The 13,504-nt window shown below is 43.6% G+C and overlaps 1 long non-coding RNA gene across 1 annotated transcript; it reads left to right on the top strand.

The window, feature by feature from the left end:
* The first annotated feature begins 950 nt into the window (after positions 1-950).
* LOC130706520 (uncharacterized) lies at positions 951-13,288 on the top strand. The gene is made up of 3 exons (XR_009006749.1): positions 951-1,081; positions 8,588-8,787; positions 13,128-13,288. It is a non-coding gene; the product is annotated as an uncharacterized LOC130706520 (long non-coding RNA).
* Positions 13,289-13,504: the final 216 nt, after the last annotated feature.

Below are 13,504 nucleotides of genomic sequence, written 5' to 3'. Positions count from 1 at the left end.
GTCGTTTTTCCCTTGTTGCTTTTAATAATTTTTCTTTGTCTTTAATTTTTTCGATTTGATTATTATGTGTATCGGTGTGTTTCTCCTCTGGTTTATCCTGCCTGGGACTCTCTGCGCTTCCTGGACTTGGGTGGCTATTTCCTTTCCCATGTTAGGGAATTTTTCGAGTATAATCTCTTCCAATATTTTCTCGGGTACTTTCTCTCTCTCTTCTCCTTCTGAGACCCCTATAATGCGAATGTTGGTGCATTTAATGTTGTCCCAGATGTCTCTTAGGCTGTCTTCATTTCTTTTCATTCTTTTTTCTTTATTCTGTTCCATGGCAGTGAATTCCACCATTCTGCCTTCCAGGTCACTTATCAGGTTCTTATTCCAGGTTCTTCTGCCTCAGTTATTCTGCTACTGATTCCTTGTAGTGTATTTTTCATTTCAGTTATTGTATTGGTCATCTCTGTTTCTTTGTCCTTTAATTCTTCTAGGTGTTTGTTCTTTAATTCTTCTAGGTCTCTGTTAAACATTTCATGCATCTTCTTGATCTTTGTCTCCATTCTTTTTCTGAGGTCCTGGATCATCTTCACTATCATTATTCTGAATTCTTTTTCTGGAAGGTTGCCTATCTACACTTCATTTAGTTGTTTTTCTGGGGTTTTATCTTATTCCTTCATCTGGTACATAGTCCTCTGCCTTCTCATTTTGTGTATCTTTCTGTGAATGTGTTTTTCAGTCCACAGGCTGCAGGATTGTAGTTCTTCTTGCTTCTGCTGTCTGCCCTCTGGTGGATGAGGCTATCTAAGAGGCTTGTGCAAGCTTTCTGATGGGAGGGACTGGTGGTGGGCAGAGCTCAGTAAAACTTTAGTCTGCTTGTCTGCTGATGGGTGGGGCTGAGTTCCCTCCCTGTTGTTTGTTTGACCTGAGGTGACCCAGCACTGGAAGCTACAGGCTCTTTGGTGGGGATAATGGCGGACTCCGGGAGGGCTCACACCAAGGAGTACTTCCCAGAACTTCTGCTGCCAGTGTCCTTGTCCTCATAGTGAGACAGAGCCACCCCCCGCCTCTGCAGGAGACCCCCCAACACTAGCAGGTAGGTCTGGTTCAGTCTCCTATGGGGTCACTGCTCCTTCCCCCTGGGTCCTGATGCACACACTACTTTGTGTGTGCCCTCCAAGTGTGGAATCTCTGTTTCCCCCAGGCCTGTCGAAGTCTTGCAATCAAATCCTGCTAGCCTTCAAAGTCTGATTCTCTAGGAATTCCTCCTCCAGTTGCCAGACCCCAGCTTGGGAAGCCTGACGTGGGGCTCAGAACCTTCACTCCAGTGGGTGGACTTCTGTGGTATAAGTGTTCTCCAGTTTGTGAGTCACCCACCCAGAAGTTATGGGATTTGATTTTATTGTGATTGCGCCCCTCCTACCATCTCGTTGCAGCTTCTCCTTTGTCTTTGGATGTGGGGTATCTTTTTTGGTGAGTTCCAGTTTCTTCCTGTCGATGATTGTTCAGCAGTTAGTTGTGATTCCGGTGCTCTTGCAAGAGGTAGTGAGTGCACGTCCTTCTACTCCGCCATCTTGAGCCAATCTGTGTACAATATTATACACTGTCTTTTCTTTATTAATTTGCAGCAGTTCTTTATATAGTAAGGAAATGAACTCTTTGGATGTAAATGGCAAATATTTTTTTCACAGGTTAAAGATCCTTCATTTTAGTTGTGATATGTATGATTTCTCCCATTTCTCAGTCAGAACAGGTAGGAAGGTGACTTTTTTTGAGGATTTTCCTGCTTCGATATTGTATACGTTCTAGGGACATTCCTTCCCTCCTTGCCCTACCACTTATATTCTGGATCCTATTGTTGCTATTCCTTGCTAAAATATTTCCTGGTTAGTGATTATCTGCCTTTTCAATTCAAGGAGCCTTTCAGAATCTGATTAAAGCTCTGTTCCCAATGCCCAGAAATATACTCACATATAACACACCCACGATTTTGCATTTACTTTCAGGGAGTTCACAGTCCTTCTGAAAAGTAGTGTTCCTTGAAGTGTGGCCTAAGGACAACCTGTATAGCAATCTCTTGAGAGCCTTGTTTAAAATACAGTCTTCTGCGCACCTCTCTAGGGTGAAGGAATCAGATTCTTTGCAAGTGGGTGGGGACATGGAATTTGCATGTCAACTCATTCTGGTAATTTTGATGCACGCTAAAGCATCCCACAGCCTAGGGACATCCATGGATCCTGGTTAAGAACCCCTGGTTGAAGTCTCAGTCCCCAACTAGAGTACAGTTGGCCCTCTGTATCCACAGTTTCTGCATCCACCTATTCAACCAAATGCAGATTGAAAATATTCGGAAAAAAAATTCCAGAAATTTCCAAAAAGAAAAATCTGAATTTGCCATGCACTGGCAACTATTTACACAGCATTTACATTGTATTGGGTATTATAAATAATCTAGAGAAGATTTGACGTATACAGGAGGATATGCGTAGGTTATATGCAATACTGTGCAATTTTATACAAGGGACTTGAGCATCTGCAGATTTTGCTATCCACAGGAGTGCTGGAACCAATCCCCCTCGGATACTGAGGGACGACTATATCTGAATTCTGATAGGAAAATTTGAAAGAGGAAAAACCTCAAGATTCAAGACTCAAATGAAGCTATAAAGGAAGAGTGACTGATGGGGAAAATGATACTTTTGTGCAGAGGTCTCTCAAATTGTACCATGTGGTCAGTCAATTATAATAGCATCCCACTGTGTGTGTGTGTGTGTGTGTGTGTGTGTGTAGGGAGAGAGAGAGAGGAAGAATCACACCTGGAACTCTTTATCTTTTTTGATATGTAGATAAAGAATGACCTTTTCAATATTTCTCCCTCTTTCTCCCTCTCTCCTCCCCTTTCTCTCTCTTTCTCTTTTCTTTTATTAAAGTACCAACAGGGACTTCCCTGGTGGTCCAGTGGCTAAGACGCCGCACTCCCAATGCAGGGGGCCCAGGTATCCTGTGTGCCGCAACTAATACCCAGCACAGCCAAATAAATAAATAAATATTAAAAAAAAATTAAAGTACAAACAAAGCACATCCTTACCCCAAGAGGAGAAGGTGCTGGTGAAGGGGGAAGTAAGTGCTTCCTGTACAAAGCAGGCTTTAGTAGAGGCCTGAGTCTTGCTGGAACAGGCCACGGGTAAGGGTGATTTGACTAGCATCTGATTTTTTCACAGAAGAGTGTGCTAAGAGGAAACAGTTACTTGGTTGTCACTGGGGGCCCCAGGGCCATTCTCCTTGTACTTCCTCCTCCTGTAGGCAGCCTCCCCCAGGGACCCAATGGCCTCGTTTGTTGATCAATGTCTGCTTCTTCCCAAGAAATATCTAGTATGTTCTGACTACTCTCTTAGAGCAGTGTCTTTTAATTGTATGCGCCTCTATCTGGATGAAAGCACCAAATACACAATTTGCATAGAGTTCCGGGGGTCGATGAAGTTCCTGAAGCCCATCCAAGAGCTCCCAAAGCACTACTTCCCAAACTCTAGCCCTGGACAGCTGAGCATCTGTGTTACTCGGGAGCTTGTTAGAAATCCCAGGGCCCACATCTCACTCCACACCTACTGAACCAGAAAATCTGGGGCCTCTGCCTGATCCAGCTCTCCAGGTGGTTATGATACATACTAAAGTGTGGGACCCACTGAGTCAGAGTTAAGAAATCTGCCCGAGGATTCCTTCCTGTGTTGACTGGTGGGGGGTGTGGTCTTTCAGTTCCCATGGGAGTCTTCTCCGAGGGAAATCAGTGAGCCCAGGGGGATGCAAGGCACTGGGGGCCATCACATGGACCTCACATGCGAATCTCCAAGAAATGAGGCGAACTCACCGATTTTGTTTTATTCCCAGATCAGGCTGTATCGGGGAGCATGCTGGGAAGCCAGGTCTCCTTGGAAGATGAGAAAATAGAGTAGTCCAGCCTAAGAGCTCTTCAGTGATTCTCTTTATAGATACAGTCTATCTCAGCCCTCTCTACTGTAAACATGGGCTTGGAAATTGAGGTGGACAGCCGGCTGCTGCTCAGTCGGGAAGAGAGGCTCAGGTGAACCAAAGCCCGGGTAATAACAGAGCGTCTGGCCATGGCAGTCTGCCTAGCTTCCGGCAGCCTGAGAGCGGGAGAGGGCGGGGGCAGGGAGGCACGCTCTCCCCAGCTCCACTGCCCAGGTGTAGCACCCCCAGCTCCCTCCATGCAGCTCAGAGACAGGCTGCTCTCTGGGGAGCTGTCTGACTTTCCAGGGCGGCCTCCCTGCCCCAGCCCTCCCTGCTACCTTCCAGCTAATAAGGAGTCTTTGAGGAGCTGGGAAAGGCAGCCCTCCTGGAGGGCCGCATGTGCTCCTCCTGTCAGATGTCTGGAAGGACCACAGCAGGGGGAGGGAGGGAGGGATGTGCAGGCTGCTTAGAACGCACACGGAAGATGGAAGATTCCACCGAGCAGCCATTGCCGGGTCTTGCTGCAAGAGAAGTGTTACTGAGTCCAAGCTCGCTCCGCTCGCCACACGACAGGCCAATAAATTGCAGACGAGGTGTTGAGGCAAGGAATATGACTTTATTCGGAAAGCCGGCAGATGGAGAAGATGGCGGACTAGTGCCTTAAAAGGACCATCTTATCGGGGTCTAGATGCCAGTTTCTTTGATAGAATCAGAGAGGGAAGTGAAGTAAAAAGGCAAAATAGAGAGGGAGAGGCGGTGAGGAAGTAAAGTAAAAAGGGCAATTAGTCTTGCAAAACATCTCCTGGAATGGCCAGCCTTGGTGAGGGCATGTGTTAATTTCAGCCATTTACAGGTGGGCAGGGTCAGATCGTCTCCCTGTAAGCTGAACGAAGGCACTTTAGTTCAACATTCAGGCAGAGGGGCAGGGTTCCCTGTGTCAGGCCATTATGTACGATTATAATAACAAAAGCAACAAAAAGCAAAGGTTAAAGTCAAAGAAACAGATCCAACATGGAGTCAGATTTAGCTCTTCCCTGTTACAGAAGTACATTGATGTTTGTTTCATGGAACAATGATGTACTTCCAGGTGGTCCCCTTTGGTATGGGGTTTACTCTGCCATCCGGAACCCAACTCAGTTCTCAGTCCCAAGAAGAACCATTGGGTTCCAATGGAACCAACCAAGGATAAATAAACAAGCACAAAAGACTGATTCCCAAACTCGACCTCTGACTTATGAAGTATCAGTGACGGTTCTATCTGCAGCGGACATATGTTCCCTGCTTGATGTGGTTTGGGTTGGGGGGCTAACCCCTCCCAGCTCCCAACTCTAAAAAGTCTCATAATGGGCTCTGCCCTTGTGTCTAAAATCTTCACCATCAGAGGTGCTTCTTTGCATTAGGGGGATGCATTCTCAACGGGAGTGATATCACCCCCTAGGGGAAAAAAATTGGTTCTTAGGGGGGACGGGAACACTGGTCCAGGGGAAAGGTAAAGAACTTCCAAGCCCAGGGCCAGATCTGGTTCTTGGCCTGCTTATTTGCAGCTTGGCCTGCTGTTTCTCTGGTCATTGCTATAGGAAGCCAGAAAATAACGTTTTCCTAGGCAGACTGCCCCAGCTGAGTCATTTGGAAGGAAGCAGTAGGTTGAAGGATGAAGAGCAGTTGAAGATTTGTGACTAATAACTTAACTGGAATTTCAAAGGCTGAAGTCTAAATCCTAAATTATTTTCAAAAAGCAGCTTATCTTGCTCACACTTACCTCAGAATTCTCAGAATTTATAGTGTCTCTTTCTGACTCGAATTAGATGCGGGCGCTCTAAGTCAGAGAAGGGCCCTGAATGAGCTTTGCTGTGGGTCGGTGACACCAGATGACAAAAGGGCTCCCCACCACTTGGTTGAGGCATGGATCTCCTCACCAAATGTTCTTTACTCCTGATGCCTTAACTGATGCGTGGCTTCCTGAGCTGGCCTCTCTTGTGAAAGTGGGGTAGGTGTCCTCCTTGTTCCAAAGTGCTGCTTCCAGACCACTCCTCCTTCACCCTCAGGTCAAAGCCTCTACTGCTTTGAAGATCCTTCAAACCAGCAATACCACATTTCCCCCTTGTGCACCATGGTCATCTGCTAAAGTCCCCGTCATTCAATGAATACGCAGACACCTACCTTTCCGTCTTCCTCTCCATCCCAAGTCCTGCCATCTCTCTGGACCTCCATTCAGCCCTTCAAAAATTCAGTCTATGTTCTCCTTACAGCAAAGAAATCTTTTTAAAGCCTAAATTGGGGCTTCCCTGGTGGCGCAGTGTTTAAGAATCCGCCTGCCAATGCAGGGGACACGGGTTTGTTCCCGGGTACAGGAAGATCCCACATGCCGCGGTGCAACTAAGCCCGTGCACCACAACTACTGAGCCTGCGCTCTAGAGTCCGCGAGCCACAGCTACTGAGCCCGCATGCCACAACTACCGAAGTCCGTGCGCCTAGAGCCGGTGCTCCACAACAAGAGAAGCCACCACAATGAGAAGCCCGCGCACCGCAATGAGTAGTCCCCACTCACCGCAACTAGAGAAAGCCCGCGTGCAGCAATGAAGACCCAAAGCAGCCAAAAATAAATAAATAAATAATAAATAAATAAAAAATAAAATAAAAAATAAATTTGATCTTGTCCCCCATTTGCCTAAACCCTCCAGTGGCTTCCCATTGCTCTTAGGATAAAGTCCATATTTCTCACCGTGCATGGATTACATGGCCCTGCGTGATTGGCTCCCACCTACTTCTGCTCTCTCTTCTTGGGTTTTCTCACTCTGCTCTAGCCACATGAACTCACCAAGCTCATTCCCTAACGTTCCTTACATTTGCTTTTCCCTCTGCCTGGCAAGTTTTTCTCCCAAATTTTTGCATGGATAACTACTTCTCATTCATCCAGTTCACAGCTGAAATGTCACTTCAGAGAGATATTCCATGGCCACCCGATATAAAAATAACCCCCTACCTCCACCCGACCCACTTGCTCTCTTCTACATTATCCTATTTTATTATTTTCATAGCACATACCATGTTCTTAAATGATCGTCTGTTTACTTGTTTTTGTCTGTCTCCCGCCAACTTGAAGGTGTTAAGAAAAAAGGCTTTTGTCTGCCTCAATTCACTGCTGAATCTCGAGCACTTAGAATAGTGCCCTGTACAGAGTAGGTGTGGTAGGCAGCCTCTAAAATGGCTCCCATGACCCTCACCTCCTCTTATTCACACCCTTGTGTAATCCCCTCCCCTTCCAGAAGCAGAGGTGACAGATGTCACTTCAGAGATGAGATTACAAAAGATTATGGCTTCTGTCTTGAATGCCCTCTCAATCTTTTGCTTACTGACTCTGAGGGAAGCCAGCTGCCATGTTGGGGGCTGCTCTATGGAAAGGCCCACATAGTAAGGAACTGATACCTCTGGTCAACAGCCAGAGAGGGCCCAAGGCCTCTCAGCAGACATCTGAGTGAGCTTGGAGGGGAATTGGAAGTGGATTTTTCCCCAGTCAAGCCTTGAGAGGTAGCCCTGGTCAACACCTTGATTGCAGCCTCATGAGAGATGCTGAGACAGAGACATCTAACTAAGCCACACTCAGATTCCTGATTCACAGACAATGTGAGATAATAAATGTTTGTGGTTTTAAGCCTCTAGATTTGGGAGTAATTTATTGCACAGAAATAACTAGCTAATACAGTAGATCTTTAATAAAGTAAATACCTATTGACTTAGTGAAGTCTTGGTGACTTCCACATGCATGTGACTTTCTCATCCTCAATGATCCTGCCTTTCATCCCACTTTAGCCACTTACTCTCTTGGCCACACCCGTGTCCTTTGTCATCATCCAGAATTGTTCCACCTCTGAAATCATAAGACATTCCACCCTATGACCACACCCTTCCATCCTTTCATCTCATTTACTCCCAGTACAGCGACTCCATACACAGACACCATGTCACAGATTGGTTTCCCCAGGAAGCAAACTCTCAGAGGGAGTTTAGTGTGCAAGATGTTTATTAAGAAGTGCCCTTGGCAGGACAGGAATAAAGACGCAGACATAGAGAATGGACTTGAGGACACGGGGAGGGGGAAGGGTAAGCTGGGGCAAAATGAGAGAGTGGCATGGACTTATATACACTACCAAATGTAAAATAGATAGCTAGTGGGAAGCAGCCACATAGCACAGGGAGATCAGTTCTGTGCTTTGCGACCACCTAGAGGGGTGGGATAGGGAGGGTGGGAGGGAGACGCAAGAGGAAGGGGATATGGGGATATTGGTATATGTATAGCTGATTCACTTTGTTATACAGCAGAAACTAACACACCATTGTAAAGCAATTATACTCCAATAAAGATTTAAAAAAAAAAAAAGAAGTGCCCTTGGGATTAATACCTGTAGAAAGGAGGAGAAAGAAGCAGAATTGGGCAGAATTTGGGATGTAATACAGGCCTAGTGACTGTATTGGTCAATCCCATAGGGAAATTCTGAAACTACCATGGTCCTTAAGTGTTGTTCTGAATTGGGCCAAGATGACCAGGCCTTTATATTCATGTCTTGGTCAGTCATTGAACGTGGGCCACTGGGGAAGGGGTGTGACTTCTTTGTGTAAGGCAGCTATCTCTCTGCAGCTATGAAGTAATCCTTGAAGGCCCTGGCAGCACAGCTGAAGGCATTCCCAACAACTGAGGCAACAAGACCTTCGTTGAAAGGTGGTCTGGGTGGTACATCACAGTGTGTATCACACTTCAATCTACCAGCCTCCTTCCTGTCCTCATTTCTTTCCTTACTCAGCTTATATGCTATTGTTCATCACTCCAATTATACTCAAGTAAGTACTCTCAAATGCTCGTTCCATCGTCTTTCTGTGTTACCTGCTCAGGCAAAACCTCCAGTCTTAAGTGAATTCAAGTAATCTTCCCCATTCCTGCACCTGAGCTGCTGAACATAGATAGAGAAAATCAGATAATTGTGAGATATCACCACACACCTGTTTGAATGGCTATTATCAAGAAGACAAGTGTTGGCTAGGAGGTGGAGGAAAGGAAACCCTAGCACACTGTTGGTGGGAAAGTAAATTTGTTCAGCCACTATGGAAAACAGTATGGAGGTTCCTCAAAAAATTAAAAATAGAACTACCATATGATCCAGCAATCCCACTTCTGGGTATATATCCACAGAAAATGAAATCACTCTCTCAGAGAGATATCTGCACCCCCATGTTCACTGCAGCATTATGCACAATAGTCAAGATATGGAAATAACCTAAGGGTTCATCGATGGATAAATGGATAAAGAAATTGTGGTGCATTTATATACAATGGAATATTATTGGGCCATAAAAAGAAGGAAATCCTGTCTTTTGTGACAACATGGATGGGCCTTGAGGGCATTATGCTAAGTGAAATAAGTCAAACAGAGATAGACAAATTCTGTAGGATCTCATCTCTATGTGGAATCGAAAAAAAAAAACAAAGCTCAAATTCGTAGAAATGGAAAGTAGAATGGTGGATGCCAGGGGTGAAGAGGTAGGGGGGGGAAAAGGGGATATACTGGTCAAAGGGTACAAACGCCTAGTTAGAAAATAAATAAGTTCTGGAGATCTAATACACAGCATGGTGACTATAGTTAACAATAATGTATTATATACTTGAAAGTTGCCAAGAGAGTATGGGTGTGTTAGCTAACTTTATTGTGGTGATCATTTTGCAACATATATGTGTATCAAATCATCATGTTTTACACCTTAAACTTACACAATGTTTTTGGTTTTGCTTTTTTACATTCCACATAAAAGAGGTCATATGGTATTTCTCTTTCTTCGTCTGGCTTGTTTCACTTAACATAATGCCCTCGAGGTCCATCCATCTTGTCACAAATGTAAAGATTTCATTCTTTTTTCTGGCCAAATTCCATTAGGTATGTGTATGTGTGTATTTATATAATGAAAACATTATATATATATATATATCAAATATCATCTATCAGTGGACATTTGGGTTGTTTTCATACATTGCCTATTGTAAATAATGTTACAATGAACACAAGGGTGCATATAACTTTTCAAGTTAGTAGTTTCATTCTCTTGGGATAAATACCCAGAAGTGGAATTACTGGATCATACGGTAGTTTTTTTTTTTTTTTTTTTGGCCGCTCCATGTGCCCCCTGCAATGGAAGGGTGGAATCTTAACCACTGGACAGCCAGGGAAGTCCCACGTATGGTAGTTCTATTTTATTTATTTATTTATTTATTTATTTATTCTTGGCTGCGTTGGGTCTTCATTGCTGTGTGCAGGCTTTCTTTAGTTGCGGTGAACGTGGGCTACTCCTCGTTGCGGTGCGCAGACTTCTCATTGCGGTGGCTTCTCTTGTTGTGGAGCACGGGCTCTAGGCGTGCGGGCTTCAGTAGTTGTGGCACGTGGGCTCAGTAGTTGTGGCACGTGGGCTCAGTAGTTGTGGCTCGCGGGCTCTAGAGCGCAGGCTCAGTAGCTGTGGCTCACGGGCTTAGTTGCTCTGCGGCAAGTGGGATCTTCCCGGAAAAGGGCTTGAACCCAAGTCCCCTGCATTGGCAGGCGGATTCTTAACCACTGTGCCACCAGGGAAGTCCCTGGTAGTTCTATTTTTAATGTTTTGAGAAACGTCCATATTGTTTTCCATATAGGCTGCACCAATTTACATTCCAACCAGCTATGCACAAGAATACCCTTTTCTCCACATCCTCACCAACACTTGTTATTTCTTGTCTTGCTAATAGCCATCCTAACAGGTGTGAGGTGATATCTCCTTGTGGTTTTGATTTTCATTTCCCTGATGATTAATGATGTTGAGCACCTTTTCACGTACCTGTTGGCCATCTGTATGTCTTCTCTGGAAACATATCTGTTCAATTCCTCTGTCCATTTTTTAGTCAGATTTTTTTTTTTTGCTATTGAGTTCTATGAGTTCTTTATATATTTTAGATATTAACCCCTTATCAGACATATGATTTTCAAATATTTTCTCCCATTCCATAGGTTGTCTTTTCATTTTGTGAAGTACACAAAGTTATATATCAATTATGTCTCAATAAAACTGGGGAAGAAAGAAGTTTGGGAAATGTTAAAAGAAAAAAAAGAGACATCAACCAATTACAATGTATAGATCTTATTTTTCCTGATTCAAAATACTTAAAAAGGGAATTCCCTGGAGGTCCAGTGGTTAGGGCTCCACGACTCCACTGCAGGGAGCATGGGTTCGATCCCTGGTCAGGGAGCTAAGATCCCACATGCTGTTCAGTGTGGCCAAAAATAAATAAATAAAGTTTGCTTAAAAAAACTATTTAAAAAACACACAAATTAATAATATGTACACTGGATATTTAATGATATTAAGGAATTTCTGTTAATGTTTTTAGTGAGATGCTGGTATAGTTATTTTTTTAAGGAGTTCTTATCTTACAGAGATACACAGTGAAATAATTATAGTTCATATAATTATATATATATATAATGATATAATGACTGGGATTTGCTTCAAAATGATAACAAGGGAGTGGAACATTAAGGGAAACAAGATTGGCCTTGAGTTGATAATGTCTTAATCTGGATGATGGGTAAATTGGGTTCATTGTACTATTCTTTCAACTTCTGTAACTGCTTGAAATATTCCATAGAAAAAGTTACAAAAGTTGGAGGAGGAGGCATTCCATAGCTCAGAATGTGAGCTCTGGAGTCACATGGCCTGACTTCATATTCTTTCTCTGCCTTTAACACTTATGTGCCTTGAGGCAAGTGAATAGTCAAGATAGAAGGGACCTTGGGTGATGGAGGCTCCGCCATCTTGTAATACCACCATATCAACATATGGCCTCTGAAGATGCTGCAGAAGGGGAAGAAAAGACATGAGGGATTTATGAGATGTTTTTAAGAGCCAGGCCTAGAAATGGCTTACATCATTTCTGTGCATATTATGTTGGTCAGAAGCCAGTCACATGGTCTTAGCCTAATTAGAAGGGAAGATGGGAAATGTATGTCCAGGAAGAGGAAGATGAAACTGATTAGATGAAACATGCTTTGTGCCACGAAAAGTTACTTAACTTCCTGTGCTTTAGTTTGCTCCTCTGTAGAATGGGGATGATAATGATAACATGTATCTCACAGGCTTACTCTAAGTATTAAATGAATTAATATATGTAAATCTCTCAGACCAAGGCCTAACCCAGAGTAAGTTCTTAATTTTATGTATATATGTATTTATCTAAAAATGGGCCTTGACACATCGGGAAGATTATTATCAGCCAAAGACAGGGATTGGTGAAGCAGTCTATTTCACAAACATAGGGGACAGCATCAGCAAAAAGGCAAAAGGAAAGCATGGGGTGTGTTCAGGAAATAATGAGTATGTGGTGTGCAGAGGAGGATGGGGGACATATTTGGAATGGCTGGTTGGGGATTGATCATGGAGGGCCTCAAATACCTAAATTTACCAGACAATAGACCACCAATGAAAAAATGGTGACAGTCAGATGACAAAATATCATAGAATTACATAGAATTATAACACTGGAAGGATTACCAGGTAACATATAGTCCAATCTTCTCATTTTACAGAGAATATAATTAAGACAAAGAGAGAATTAAATGACTCATCCAATGTGACACAACTTGCTGATGGCATGGCTGAAATGAGTTCAGCCTCCTTAACTCCCCAGCCTCTGGTTTTCCACCATACTTTGCTCCTCTTAACAATTGTAAGAGACTTTAGGAAGATGAATTTGTCAGGTTCTAATCTCAAGTGGCTATGCGCAAGTTACTTCATCTCTGGATCACAGTTTTCTGTAAAATGTAGCTTGTGCCACACAATCTATAAGGTGCCACTTCTAGCTCTAAAGTTAGATTTAAATTAGAGTTAATAAAGTTTGGAACCAGTTCTTTTGATAGTCTAAGACAGAGATTGATACTACTTGTCCCCTAGTATCAGTTCTCCTCCTTTCATATACAGCACACAATTTTAAACTGGGAATATGGCTGCCAGAATAAATTTTATATCTCCAACCTCCCTTGGAGATATAAGTGGCTATGTGACTAAGCTCTGGTCAGTGGGCTATAATCTATGTTTTGGTGGTGAATACAACTTTCAGGAAGTATCCTTCAGAGGGGAATACTTCTGTCTTTCCTTCTTCCTCCTGGCAGGAATGCAGACATGACAGATGGAGCTGCAGCAGCCATCTTGAATCATGATACGTCATTGGCCCATGTGTGGAAGCTGTGTGTTGAGAAATGCAGAACTACATGGTGAAAAACTCTGGATGCCAATGATTGTGGAGCCTTCACTAACTCTGGACTTCCTATGTTTACATTCACAAGAAATAAATACCTACCTTGTTTAACTCACTGTCATTTTGGGCGTTCTGTTACTTGCAGCTGAACCTATATTATAACTGATACAGGAGATAACTGATGTACCAGATTAGACTGAGAATCTGAACTATCAGTAGGCTGGCAGCAGTGACTCTAGGAAAGCACAAGTGAGTTGAAGTTTATTCCAAGGTTTTGAGCCTGAATGGCTA

This window comes from Balaenoptera acutorostrata, chromosome X, assembly GCF_949987535.1.
Source record: "Balaenoptera acutorostrata chromosome X, mBalAcu1.1, whole genome shotgun sequence".
Taxonomy (NCBI): Eukaryota; Metazoa; Chordata; class Mammalia; order Artiodactyla; family Balaenopteridae; genus Balaenoptera; species Balaenoptera acutorostrata.
Note: the sequence above shows the minus strand (reverse complement) of the source record. Positions and strands in the feature narration are given on the sequence as shown.